General features: G+C 45.1%; 1 non-coding gene across 1 annotated transcript; it reads right to left on the minus strand.

Annotated features, from left to right (window-relative positions):
- Positions 1-2,088: 2,088 nt before the first annotated feature.
- Trnap-ugg (transfer RNA proline (anticodon UGG)) lies at positions 2,089-2,160 on the minus strand. The gene has a single exon. It is a non-coding gene; the product is annotated as a tRNA-Pro (tRNA).
- Positions 2,161-14,474: the final 12,314 nt, after the last annotated feature.

The raw sequence follows: 14,474 nt of genomic DNA on the forward strand, positions 1-14,474 counted from the left end.
CGTTGAGAAATATACAAGGGTGAACACGATGATGGAACAATCACTTGGAAAACAATTATATTTTTTCACTCGATACTTCTCTATCGTTAAGAAATATACAAGGGTGAACACAGCGATGGAACAATCACTTGGAAAACAATTGTATTTTTTCACTCGATATTGTTAAGAAATCTACAAGAATGATCCTCGTTCTGAAAATTTCCAAGCATCACTTTCGTATTTAGCTTCTAACACAGAAACTTTAAAAAATACTCCAATTTCCCGACCACGATCCACGAAACACCCAGTGGACGATTGTTCCTCCCCGGAACCAATCGAAAAATTCAAAAACTCGCTCGACTCGTAACAAACGTGTCTTCGGTCACGATGAGACGTTCCCAAACGGTGAAAGGGTCCGCCTCGTTTTCCCGATAATTCGAAACGTAATGAAAAAAAATAATCCCGATGCGTGAAACGATCCCGATTCCCGTGAGTTTCTCTACGCGCGGACGTTGAAAATGTGGTTTTCGACGAGTCATTAGACGATCGTTACGTCAGGCAGGTGCGTGTCCAGCGTGTTTTACCTGCGCCGTGTTTGATTTTCGTGTTTCACCGTGAAACGCACGCGTGTCCCACGCATCTGCGTTGTTCGGAGCGTGTTGGTCGAAAACCGTGGCCGCCACTTTCAGGAAATTACTCGGGGACCGACGCCGGGTCGGTTTAACCGAAAGCCTGGCCGACCGTGACGATCGGATGCTCGAAGGGTTAATAATCGAACAAAGAAGGAAGCCGGTTGCAATAACGTCGGTTTCGATTCCACGTTACAATTTCCACTACTTTCCCGCCCGTAATCGATACCGTCTAATTGTGTTTATTATACGTTTCTCGTGCGCGATCACGTATCCATCGTCCGAAATTTAAAAACTCGTATCGGTTGATTCGCGAAACACCGGGATCCACCGTGGGACCAAACCAGCTACTCAATTTCGGCCAAATTAGGCAAACATTTTACAGGTACTTTAAAAACATTTATAGACAAACAAGCGTGTACGAATAATAAAATTTCAGCACTGCTGAAATTTGACATTTCGAATCGGCTGGGCACCGTATCGGCACGACTCGAGTGCAAAGGGTTAAAATACGAGAATTAAATATTCGTTGACAGAGTTTGCACAGTGCACGATCGATAGATTTGTGTCTCGAGTTTTAAACGTGTTCGAGGAGAAGCGATACTTTGTACGCGATTTCTTCTTTTTATTAGTCGCTAATCGTGACCGTTTCGGAACGTGCGTTTCGGTTTGTGAATATTTGAAAAGTTTCGTCAGTAAAGAAACGCATCGTTCGTGGAAATACGAATGTTTCATCTACCGAATTACGCTCGAGCAATCGATTCTTTGATAAAGTTTCGATGTTTCGAAATGTCGGGGGAACGGTGCCCGATGGATAATCCCGTAGCGTTCTAAACGTCGTAAGAAACGTTGTTCGGGTCCGCTCGGTCGCGCGGTAGCGAAATACCGAAATGCAAATGAGCATCTGTCGCATCTGCGGCGGAGATTGATTTACAAGTCGGATGGCACGCAACGAGGGCTTTGGTAACGCGTAGGTACGCGATGATAGGCAAAAACTTGAACGAGAGCGAACGATGGTCGAGATCGTTTCGTTGAATCGTTACGTTTATCGCCGGTTCGTTCTCCGTGGGAAGAGCTCCGTTTACGCGCGGGTTTTCACGCGGATTTTCACGTGGAATTTTATTCTCCGCGCGGAACGACGAACGAGAGAAATCACGAAACGGGGGAACGAAGAGGAGCCCGCGACGAGTAACGCGCGATAAATTTACCACCTCGTGCTTTCTTTTTTCACGATTGGTTATTTATCTCGAGATCGTTTCCCGCGAAAGACACGCATACATGACAAACGACGCGATCGCGTCGAACGTGAATCAACCGTGCGCGAAATACACGCGTTGCAAATACGATTTTCATCACGGAGAATTAGAGTCTCGATAGTAACGAACAATGTTGCTAAATCCTGCACAAGGTGTAACGGTACGCGCGATTACGTAACGCGGTGTTGGTGAGATGTGAGGGAGAAGAAAGAAAAAAAAAAATCGGGCTCAGCCGGGATTTGAACCCGGGACCTCTCGCACCCAAAGCGAGAATCATACCCCTAGACCACTGAGCCTGTTGAGGAAATTGTGACTTATTATAGAATGTCACCGGTTACCGTAACACACTTGTTACGTCGCGCGCCGAATTAATTACTTCGTTTCAAGGTTTCGTAAACGTCACGTGTATTAATTACCGAAATGACCGATGCGTCCCGAGCTGCGATTAAAATTACACATACGGGCCGCGTGTTTGTTAAGCGAAACGGGAACGAGGACGAGATTAAGTGTCAATAATTTTACCGATGATTAACAAATATTTGCCGGCGATAACGCGTATCGCTACGATCGAACGAAACGAATTAGTTTGCTTTCTCGTTCTGATTAGCGATTCCGTTCGTACACGAGGCGTTACGCGTGCAAGTGAACGAGTGAAATGTATAGATATATATAAATGTAAGCTTCGAGAAAAATGAAAGATACCAGATCACCGAGTCGTGCAAATCTTTCTTTCGAAATAATAGAATACAGATTTATTTCTCGAGATTCGTACTCCGTTCGATATTTTCACGTTTCTACGTGAATATATATACATACATACATACATATATAGGGATAGAGAGAAACGTAGCAAAGAGTGAAAGTATCCACACGTTGAAACGGAAACGGAGCACGTGAAAATGTTCGCCTTCACCTTGGCACCGGTCGAAAGATATTCTTAAACTCTCGCTAACAAGAGTGCCGTGTAATGACCTCTCGAGTAAAAATATTCGTGCACTCTTATCTTGTGCGTCGGAAACGAACGTTTCGATCTTCCCGTGATGATTATCTGTTCGTTCGTGTTCGACGTTCAAACATTCGTTCGTTTTAAAATTTACCACTCGCTCCGGAAGACACTTCGAAAACTTCCGACGCGGAAGATTTCGAATTGAAAAGGAAATAACGAACGTTCGGGCAATTGGTTGTCCGTTCTGGTTATGTAAATTATTAATCACGAAAGCTTCCAGAAAGATGAAAGATACCAAATCACCGCGTCGTGAAAATCTTTCTTTCTAAATAATAGAATACAGATTTATATCTCGCGATTCGTACTCCGTTCGATATTTCCACGTTTCTACTTTGAATGTTATTTATCGTTGGTCGCTACCTGCAAATGTAACCTCCTTTCTTTCCGCAACGCGAACGCTTATAACCGATACGTAATAGCACTTACAACCGATACGTAATAGCACTTACTGCGAAATTAGGGGAACACTCTGTGCACAGGGTGACCTACTTTAATCTACAAATGGACTTATCGATAAGTGTACGGTGCATTAAGAAAGGAAACGTATTCGAGGTCGTGTCAAGGTCGCGTATTTATTTCCAACCGTTGGAAATTACTTCTCTCGATATTGTTTAAACGAACGATACATATTCTTCACGGATAAAATTTATTTCGCGAAACGATAACTTCTCGCCCTATCCTTCGCACTCGAGACTTCTTTGATACCAGAAACGACGCCTCGAGAAAATCCTTCAAGTCGTAAAATTAATCCGGAATAAAACAATTTTTGTATACTTTACATATATGCATTTACACTCTACGAGAACGTAATATTTCAATTCCAATTTCAATTCCAAAAACTACAAAGTTCTCCCGAATTGAAAATAGTACACCGAATTAAGTAACGATCGTGGATCTCCTCTCGAATAAAAGAGTTAAAATGTATTTAAAATTTTAACTAAAGAGCTTCGTCTTTTCTCGGTTGATAATTACTGCAGACGCGCGGGAGGCGACGCGAAAGGAAATATTTGTTCCGAACTTCCGGTAACATCTCGGCGACAGTGTTCGTAATTTTGCATCACGGTTGCTCAAGCTTCCAACGTACTATAATGAGCAAGCTCGCGAAAGTCGAGACCCGCTTCTAAGTACAGAGTCTGTCTTAGTGTACGCGTCGGGCATCCTTGGAAAGGAAAGTGTCGCGCGACGACGACAGCCTGGATCTCCATGGGGATTCGTTTCGCAACGAAATTACTCGCACGTCTAACAAGACACTTGTTACCAGCCGTTATTCATTTCAACCGTTACAACGACTCGTTTGTAGATTGTAAATTGATCTCATTCCATCGATCGAGTCGCGATCAATTGGACGAGAGAATTTTTCCACGAGGCGTTCAATTGTTCAATTTCTTAAGAAACGAGACCACCGTTTAGAAATTGAGTAAAAGTGTTGGAATTTAACCATTCGGATCTGCTGAGTTTCAACGAAATTTGAGATTCAAGATCACGGTCAAGATACTGAGTCTTCTTTTGTTCGTGAAGACTGGTTCGAAGTCGATCTTGTACGTGAACGAGCAAAAATTGAAAGAGTATTTTTCCAGATAGTTCTCATCGTTGACTTAGATAGGGAAAATAAATTTTCATTCACCGGTACAGACGAAGCAAGTGAGACACTCTTGCGTTGAATCGAATACATCGTATCGGTTGGATAGGTTTCGTGTCTTCTTAAATTTCAAATGGATTTCACTGTACACTCGAACGAAAGAAAAAGAAAAATAAGAGTATTAAAGACCTCTAAACTTTCTATAGTAGAAACCAATCGATGGAGAATCCTGTATTTTAAATCCATCGAGAAACATCGATGTCTTATATACATCCATTTTTAAACATCGGTAGCTTCGATACGTCAGTTTCTCAGCTTGTTATAGCTAAACACTCGTATTCCACGATCCGATCAGTACCTTTCCGTTCAATTCGAAGTGTCGCGAAGTGTCGAGCTTAACGAGTTCCTTTCCCAATGGAAAACCCGGTCACGTGGACGCGCAAACGTTGAAGTTGACGAAGGACCTAACCCGGACCACGATTGCCCCGTATTTGTCACAATTAGCACCGTGAAATAACCAGTTAATTTCGATCTACCCTCGTGACACGGGCTACCGAGTCGCGTTACTCGTGTAACGAAAGAAATAAAAAAAAAAAACAAAGAAAAATACTCATTGTACGGGGTCGCTCGAATTCGGCGCGAGAACACGGTGCGTCACCCTTTTCGGTGTCGCGAAACGCAATCGTGGGGCTGGGCCTTCAGCTGGCCGTAAAGGGTCGAAAGAGAGAGAGAGAGATTTGTAGCTGTTCCACGATCACCAGACTGTACCGGGACGAAATTTAATCTACTATCGACACACGTCGAGACCTCGTCTCTCGATTCCGGCCGAGTCTCGGGGCGATCGTGCAAAGTGGACACAACCGAGCGAACCGACCTAGGTCTTTCGGTTACGAATGTACTCTCGATTGGCCAGAGGCGATTCACGGACCTCTTTCGTGACGTTTCGGATCCAGTTAGTATACCTCGTGGTTCCTTGTCAATAGAATACCCTCCGAAACCGGGAGATTATTCCTGGCGAACATCTCCGGCCATCGATCCTCCGAGTTTACCCTTCCGGTGACGGATTTTAGACACGGCTTAGGACGAGTTTCAACTACTGATCGTTTCCTTTACGTTTGGGACAGATCGCGGAGACGTTGCTACGGATAAGTGTGTTGTCGATTCTTGTTGCATCTTTCTTTTGTCGATCGTCGTTATTGGGCAAGGGAGCAGATAGTTGGAAGGATAACATTGTCGACTCCAAAATGTCACGTATATTTATATATTTGTTCACAGGGATTAGATGAAGTTTCATTGTTCTTTTTTCTGGTTATTGCGCAGAGTCTGAAGAAAGCGATAATTTTCTCGATTTCAAAGTATGGCGCCTTGTTCTCGGTTCGTAGACATCGGATGAGTCTTTTCTTACCACGTCGGGAGTACGAAGAAAATGATACAATTATCGACTTTGAAAGTTTATAATTTACACGCGTGTTCTCGTTGCTAGGGACAGATAGAAAATTTCCCCTTTCTTCGTTACCGCGTCCAAAGTCCAAAGGTCAGTGTAGATTCTAGACGTCTCGATCCTCGGGTTGCTCCGAAGTTCGCCTTTTAACGTCACTTTAACGGGTCCCGATACCGATCTTGCGATCGTTCCTCCACCGAGAAGGGCGATAGGGAAGTAGAAGAGTTTTCCACGCGGTTTCGAGTCTCGTTCCGTGAAAATCCGATGGTCCGGCGATCGGTCGGCTCTCGTTCTAGCAAGAGGCGCGTCGATCGTGTCCGTTTCACGACGATCGACCGCCCGGTTCTCGAATCTCGCCGAGTCACCGCGCTAATCCTTATTTAACCCTGGAGTCTATCGGCAGGATCGAACGACGGGGATTAACCTCACCGTTCCACAACAATGGGGCACACGAGAGGACTGGGCCACTTAACGCCAAGGTGGTGCACCGTCGGTTCGGCTCGGTATCTTGATCGGTCGGCACCGAGATCGCGCGGAAAGTTGTCAGTCCTCGTTGAGATGCGTGTCAGCAGCGGTGACCGCCCCGTAATGGAAATTGAGTAAGGAATGCAATTAGCGGGGACACCGGGGCTACGAAAGCGACAATTAGTGGTGACACGCCTGACACGCCGCCGGTGCTTAGACAATGCGATAATAATGATCGTTATCGGCACGGATATCGGAAACGGAGATATCTCGAGCGCGTCGTAACCTCGTTAATTAATTAACGTCCTTTAACGCGACGAGTGTCGCGTAGAGACGCGTAGCGAGATCCTTGACGCGGAAAATTCGCCATCCGAGACTTTCGATGCGAGAAATTCGGTAACCAAGATACTCGATACGGAAACTTTGGTAATCGAGATCCTTGACGCGGAACGTTTCGCGAGTGAGACCCTCGGCACGGAAAATTTGACAACAAGGATACTTTGCACGGAACATTTTCCAACCGAGATACTTTACACGAGAAATTTTCCAACCGAGATTCTCGAAGCTGAAAATTCGATGACAGAGATACTCGATGCGGAAGAGTCGACAATCGAGATACTCGACGGGGAAGATTTGACATTCGAGATACTTGACACGGAAAATTTTCCAGCCGAGATACTTTACACGGGAAATTTTGCAACCGAGATTCTCGATGCTGAAAATTCGCTAATCGAGATCCTCGATGCGGAAAAGTCGACAACCGAGATACTCGACACGGAAAATTTCACATCCGAGATACTTTACACGAGAAATTTTCCAACTGACATACTTTACACGAGAAATGTTCCAACCGAGATTCTCTACGCCGAAAATTCGCTAACCGAGATCCTCCATGCGAAAGAGTCGGCAACCGAGATATTTAACGGAGAAAAAATAACGAGAAGAGATTGTTATCGACGAAAATACGGACCATAAACAATAGTTACCGTCAAATACTCCTAAACCACCGAAACAACGATCGTTGGCAAACTTACAAAGTTCCACGTATGCTCGAGTTTGAAACCGTTCGAGAGTGGGTTTCTTGCAGGTCCGTTCGTTTCTCGGGGATAACCGTACAACCGAGTGGACTCGACCTCACGGTATGCAAATAACGTTTTTGGCCGCGCGGTGTACTCCGACAAATACACCTAGGAAGTTTCACGAATATTGCCCTTCGTTTAAAACGGACCACCGCGCCACGCAAATTAATTAATCTCCATAACTGGAGCGACGTTCGCTCAGGACATTCGGAACGAAAACGGACAGGACCGCTAGGAGCGGTTCAACGAAGGCCCCAGTCGTAATTATTCACCTTGGCGACGAAAATCGCCGACGTTTCGAGATTAATTAGAAGAGGGCCGCGCTCGCGCTCGCGCTCGCGCGCGCGTATACACGTCTACGTCGGTGAAACGCGCGCGTGTCCCTGCGCGCGGACCAACTCGTCGTTTCAAGTGCAGGGCCCGCGCTAATGAGGAATTTGCATAACATTAGCCACCCTTCGTCGGCGAATTAACGTCCCCTTCGTCGACGCTGACATAATGGCGGGACAATGAGCACCGGTTCCGTACCGGGAGACGTACCGCGCGTTAACCGGCTATAAAAAATCGTGCCCACTTATGTTTATGTTAATTTTATTTTCCAGCGAGACCAATCGCGGCCATTAAATCGGCCCGCGGTAAGGACGAAACGTGCGCGCGCGCAACGCGTTACTACCGGGCGTTAATTAGCTGCTTTCGCTCGGCGCGACAACGCGACATGCAAATGCGCGGCGATAAAAAAAGAAAAATAGAAGAGACGAGAAAAACCCTCTGTCCTTTCTACCTCTTCACGCTCGAGTCGAACGGTAATAATAGAAACCGGGTAACCGAAGTTCGACGAAACACCGAGTGGACGCTGACTACGTGGATGAGGTACCTCTTGTTACCGGGGTACACTGATCACGCGGTGAACGTCGCTCGAGATCCATCCGGAAATGCTTTTTTCTCTCGTGCGCATCGAAGCTCGTTTTTTATCGGTAGATACGGCGCGGGCCATCGACGGTGGAAGCAGGACTCGTTCGTTCGCCATCGACGTTTATTTTCGTTGAATTTCTTTCCCGCGGACGAGTGGGTAATTTAATTAGCTCGGGATTTTCCACTGAATTCATCTCCTCGGAAATAAAACGAGTCTTTAACGTAACGACGCTCGCGCAATTACGGTCCCCTTGATTTCGTCTTCCCACTCCCCCCGCACTCTCCACCTACCCTACTTCGTTCTTTACCCTACCTCGACGCCCGATAAATTCCAGATAATAAGATAAATTCCGGATAACGATTCTTTTCGCTTGTTTCGTACGATTCTGACGCGTTCCTCGATGACGAGCACTCGAGAGCCCACGTGCAGCGCTCGCGCGTAACGCTCAGAAAACGAGCACCACCACGCGGAATAAAATTACCGTACGAATCGCGAAACGGAACCGTCGCGGTCCCGTCGCTTGAATTCATCATGAACGTCGTTCGCCCGAGTTTAATTAAACTTTAAATTGAAAATTCCCTTTCCGAATCGCTATGCCCAACGCGAGCCCTACGTGGCGGTTTATTTTGTTTAGAGGGACGCGTACGTGCACCGTGAATCTCTTTCTCCGTGGATCGAGAGTAAAAAAAAGAAAAAGTCTTCGCGGGAAGACACACGTTCGACCCTATGTCTCTCTCGAACGTGGCACACGTGGTAACTCGCAATTTTTCGATTTAAACTCCAAGGGTTGGAAACGGTCGTTCAACGAATGGTGAGTTTTCCTCGAATGGAAATCTCCGCTTCGCGATTAATAACGAGTAATGGAAAATAACATCAACCTGGGGCTCGAAGACGAGATTAGCGATACAGTTCGTACTTATTTTACATTTCAATTACGAACGGACCGAGACGAGTTCTTACTCGGACGAGACCTCTCCTCTCGGTTAATGAAAATAATTACCACGCCGGTAAAAAGGATATAACGTCGTTGAAAGACACAGACGGAAATATACGTAAAAGGTAATCCCTCGCTCGAGATCTTAACCATTCTCGAACACGTGTGTCGTTCGATCGCGTTTATTAATCACGTTTAACGTTTCTCCTCGTTTATCGGCCAGATCGGGGCAAACGTTGCGCGAAACTCGCCAAATCTCTTGATTTATAGCCGTGCGCGAGTTTCGTTTCTCGATTGTTTCGAGCGTAGGAGGATAATGATTAATAGTTCCGCGATCAATCGACGCTGCCCTTACGGAAGTTGATACTTTATACACGGTGATGCCGGAAACTGTAAAACTTGATGATTTCCCTAGGGAGGTACGCGTGACTTCGCGATGGTATCGGGCGTGGATACACGGGCGAAACTCTCGAGACTCTCGGTGAGGGGCCCAGCCGAGTGAAAACTACGGGTTACCTCGTTACGTGCACGCTGCGCCAACTCGTTAAGCGTTTGCGGCGGGACGTTAGGTCAAGCCCGTAAGTACGGTAAAGCGTCACTTATCGGAAATAATAGGGAAACAGGACGACGTTCTCTCGACGTTCTCTCGAAATGAATTTCCACCCGATCGATCGAACGAACCGTGTATAAAACGAAACGGTATAATTTTTTCATTTCTTTCGTTTTACGAACCGGAACGGGACGAATCGAAGCGAACCGAGATTAGAATTCGGTGCACATTCGTTGCGATGTGATTTTCTTGTTTGGAAAATCTCGTTTCTTTCGGTGACACGATCATTCGATGTAAAAATTAGGAAATATGTTCGGTGCTGGTTTATCGAGGACGATGCCTCGATAATTGTACAGATAGAGTCTCTAAGAAAGAACAATATATCCACGGTTCAGTTTTCTCTCCGATGTATTTAACACGATTTATTCCACTTTCCAGGTGGGTTAGGAACTATGCAATTTCCTCGCCTCTGTACTTATCACGGTAACTTGTTATTTGCGAGTTACTGGTTAGCAATGGTACGCGTCGACGAACACTGCACGAAAGTTACGATTATTTATACAGAAGTGTAACCTCGAGAATTAGAATACGTTATTTGCGCAGTTAGTTACATCGGACTGTTATATCGTAATATTTGCAGGCGAAACGTGCAGTTTGGAATTTTTATGCACGGAATTAATTAAATCATTTCAGCTGAATCGAGGCCTTTTTCTTTTTCTCTTTTTCGTTCGAGTATTTTGGATCGAGGAGGGTGGAAAGAACTCTCTCGTCGAGAGAGTGATATTGTATTCATCGCGGTGGAAAATTTATTCATTGGATATAGATTAGGTACAGTCATTACTATCGGCGGAAAAATTATGCAATATGTTCGGTACGGTTTACTAAGGACGATGCCTCGATAATTGTGCAAATAAGTGCTCTCAAAAAGAACAATATATCCGCGGTTCAGTTTTCTCTCCGATGTATTTAGATATAATTTGCACGGTTGAAACAGCTTATCGAGAAGAGTAAACCGATTGTTCATCGAGCTCAAATATTTTAAGAGCGAGCCAAAGATCATTGAGAACGTTTCGTCACCTAGTCGTATTCCCATATTCTGTTCCATCTTTTCCAAGCATTGCTGAATCGCGAAACGAGTTGAATTATTCAGCTAATTCTTCCACAGCGATGATTGGATTTTGTTCGATCGACGATCACTGACACATAAAGCACTCCATTGGTCCCCTGACTCGAGCTTCCTATTCGAGACTGTGATTCCCGAATCGAAATTTTTATTTCTTCTTTAATTCCTATTTATTCAAGGCGTGCAATTTTTTGCACGATTAACGAAGAATAGTCTACATTCAACACCGAAGCAACGATGAACCTACATTCGTTCGCACCGAACCGTGTATTTATTTTTGAAATTAAGGAAAGGTGGAAATCAATTCATCGATATTTCCATAATCGTGATCACGGTAATAGGATCGTTGGTGGTTGAATAATTTCAAAGGGGAGTTCGAAGGAGGTCGAATCGACCGCTTCTCCAGTTCCAGTGTTAATCATGGTCGCTGGAATTTAATACGAAATGGGTTGTACCGTTGTTCACGATTTTATCGTCTGGTTGCACAGCCCTGGGTAATATCGCGTTACACACGGGACGACCTAATATTTCACGAGCGGCTCGGACCACCGTGGGACGCGCACGAATTTGAAATCGGTAGCGATGAAAAACATTGGAATGTATTACGATTCATGGCACGAGCCTGAAATTTTATCAGCCCGGCACGCCGCTGAAACGATCCCCGCGAGGATGAGAATCCAACGATTAAAACAGTCCCTGTAATTACGGTCGGTGAGAGTGGGAGGTGGTTTGCATCCTTAAGAGTTGCCGGAACTCTTGGAACTTCGAAATGCTTGGTGTTTCCTCGACGAAAATACTTTCTCGGCATCGTTAATCGTCGCCCTTTTGATCGATGATTCGAACATTCTTCGTTCTCGCGCTCAAATTGTTTTATTAGTGTAAACGATCCGCTCGAAGGGTTTCCTCGTGTCCTGAATATGAAAAAAAAGAAATCTTCTCCCCTCTTTCTTGAGAAATTTTAAGCTTTCGAGAGTGTAGCTTTAAAATCGCGAGTCGAGAATCGTAGAATCGAACGAGTTACGATTCTTCGAAAGATCACCGGGGAAAACAAAAATTTCCCTTCTTTTTCGAACCATCGGCGTTTCGAATGCACAGCTTTATAATTGTGAGTCACGGATCAAAGAATTGGCCGAGATACGGCCGCTCGAAACAACCCGTAGGCAAATATTTCGACGGGTTCGTCTGGAATCGACGTTTTCCTAAATTGGTGAACACGATGCCCCGGGAAGTAATCAACCGACTTGAAATTTTCATCGGGCGTAAAGTGAATGTTCAATTTTCGTACCAAGCTGGATTTTCTCGAAAAATTGTTGTTGCCGTGGAAACGAGCAAACAAGCTCGCGGCGTGTCTTTTCAAATTGGCGCAATTTCAACCATAATGATTCGTTCGTTAACGGAGCAAATTATACGAGAAAATTCGAACGATGTCGCGTGGTGCGTTGATCGATGCGAGAAAATTTCAATTCGATGCGAGAAAATTTCAATTCGATGCGAAAAAATTTCAATTCGATGCCAGAAAATTTCAATTCGATGCGAAAAAATTTCATTTCGATGCGAGAAAATTTCAATTCGACGCGAAAAAATTTCAATTCGATGCGAGAAAATTTCAATTCGACGCGAAAAAATTTCAATTCGATACGAAAAAATTTCAATTCGATGCGAGAAAATTTCAATTCGATGCGAGAAAATTTCAATTCATTGCGAAAAAATTTCAATTCGACGCGAGAAAATTTCAATTCTACGCGTCTCGTGTTTTTCTTTCCACCGAGAAAGATTTCAAATTATTGTCCGTTCCTCGATCCGTGGTACGAGATCTCTCATGCTCTTTCTCACCGTAGATTTAACGATTTCACTCCCGTCGAAATCGCTCCTTTTGTTGCCGATAAGAAGACGCTCTGCGCGAGTTCACGTATACGATCCCTCCAGCCGAGAAGACTGTCTACGTAGATTGCATAGCTTCTGATAGCTTATCGCGCGGCTAAGGCGAGACCGGGTCTACCGGCAGAGCGGCGCATAAGACGACCTATTTTCCACGCTTCGAGGGGTCGAAAGGTTGTACCGGCAAGGACGCTGGGTTCGACGCCAGTCAGCCTTTCTCCGGGAAATTAAATATCGAGCTTTTTACCTAGGTTTTGAAAATTCCCCGATACGAACCGTCGAGTCGAACGGTACACCTTAAGAACTCGCGTATCTCCGCGTCGGTTGAAAAAATCAATTTTTCGTTATCGTTCATTTATCGACGAAACTCCAGAACTGTGATTCTTTCTGGAACTGTAAGAGTATAATTTCGAAATAGAAAATACAATTTCGTTCTACCATTTACTTAATCGTTGACAATAATCCAGAACCCTTGGGAAAACCTAGATCGACGAAAGTGAATTCGTTAAACGAAAAAATCAATTTCGTTCTACCACTCGTTCGATCATTGACAATAATCCAGGTCCCCTTTCGGTAGCCCCTGTACGTTGAAGGTAAATTTCGAGAAAAAAAATCGGCTCAATTCGTGGAATATTTCTCGAATAAATTCACCGGTGAAGTTTTTCACCGGTAGGTGCTCCCTTAACGAACTATTTATCTTTGGAAGGAATTCGAGTCACATTCGGCGACCGCCGTAAAAATTAGAAACCCGATGGCCCGTGTGGAATTCCCGTCTCGTCTGTACCGAAAATCCATGTCTCGAATTCTTCCGCATCGCGTGAGAGTGGTACTCGTAAATCGTGGTAAAATGCCGACGGAATGAATTAACGCTAACCGGGGTACCAGCGTGCATTCGAGACCGTGGTCTCGTTACCAGTCTTCTTTTTACCGCGATCCACTCGAGCGAAGGAGTGCTCTTCATTAACGGTCCCTCTGTACGCTGGCCTGGCCCCACCCTCCCGTTTAATAGCATTGTTGCGTCATATGTGTTTACGTATCGGGTACGATGTTGATTGTTTGACGACCAATTCGACGATTCGGCCTGGCAAGTGAACCGTTAACGTCCGTGCAAAGCGTTGCTCCGCTCGCGTTACGGGAATCGAGCACGGTCGAACACATCGCGAAACGGGACCCGCGATGCGTGCTCGAGTATCCTCGATTCGGTCTCGACGAGACCTTTCGCTTAAGAAAACAGTACGGGACACAGTACGAAAGCTCGTCGACCGAACGACCATTCGTCGAGTCGTTCGAATCCTTGGTGATTCGAATTTAGACGAGTGGCACCGAATCTAGACGTACGAGTCGCTCCGAAATAATAGTCTACTTTGCGAATTAATTCCGGGGAAAGGAACGCGAGCTCGAACGGTTCCTTTTGTAGGATGTTTACTCGTATCTTGTGGCGTATGAAAATAATTTTTCAATCGCATTGATACGAGTGTTAGAAACGATATGGGACGAGATCGAACGAGGGACCGTTTTTGAGTTTCGTGCGGCTCGGTGCGACCCGACGAGTTTCATCGTTTGCAATTTTTGCGAAGGTCCTCGATTGTAATAATTTAAAGAAAGAAAGATGTTCGAGCTCTCTCGGAGACGGTTGTTTCGT

This window comes from Ptiloglossa arizonensis, chromosome 9, assembly GCF_051014685.1.
Source record: "Ptiloglossa arizonensis isolate GNS036 chromosome 9, iyPtiAriz1_principal, whole genome shotgun sequence".
Lineage (NCBI taxonomy): Eukaryota > Metazoa > Arthropoda > Insecta > Hymenoptera > Colletidae > Ptiloglossa > Ptiloglossa arizonensis.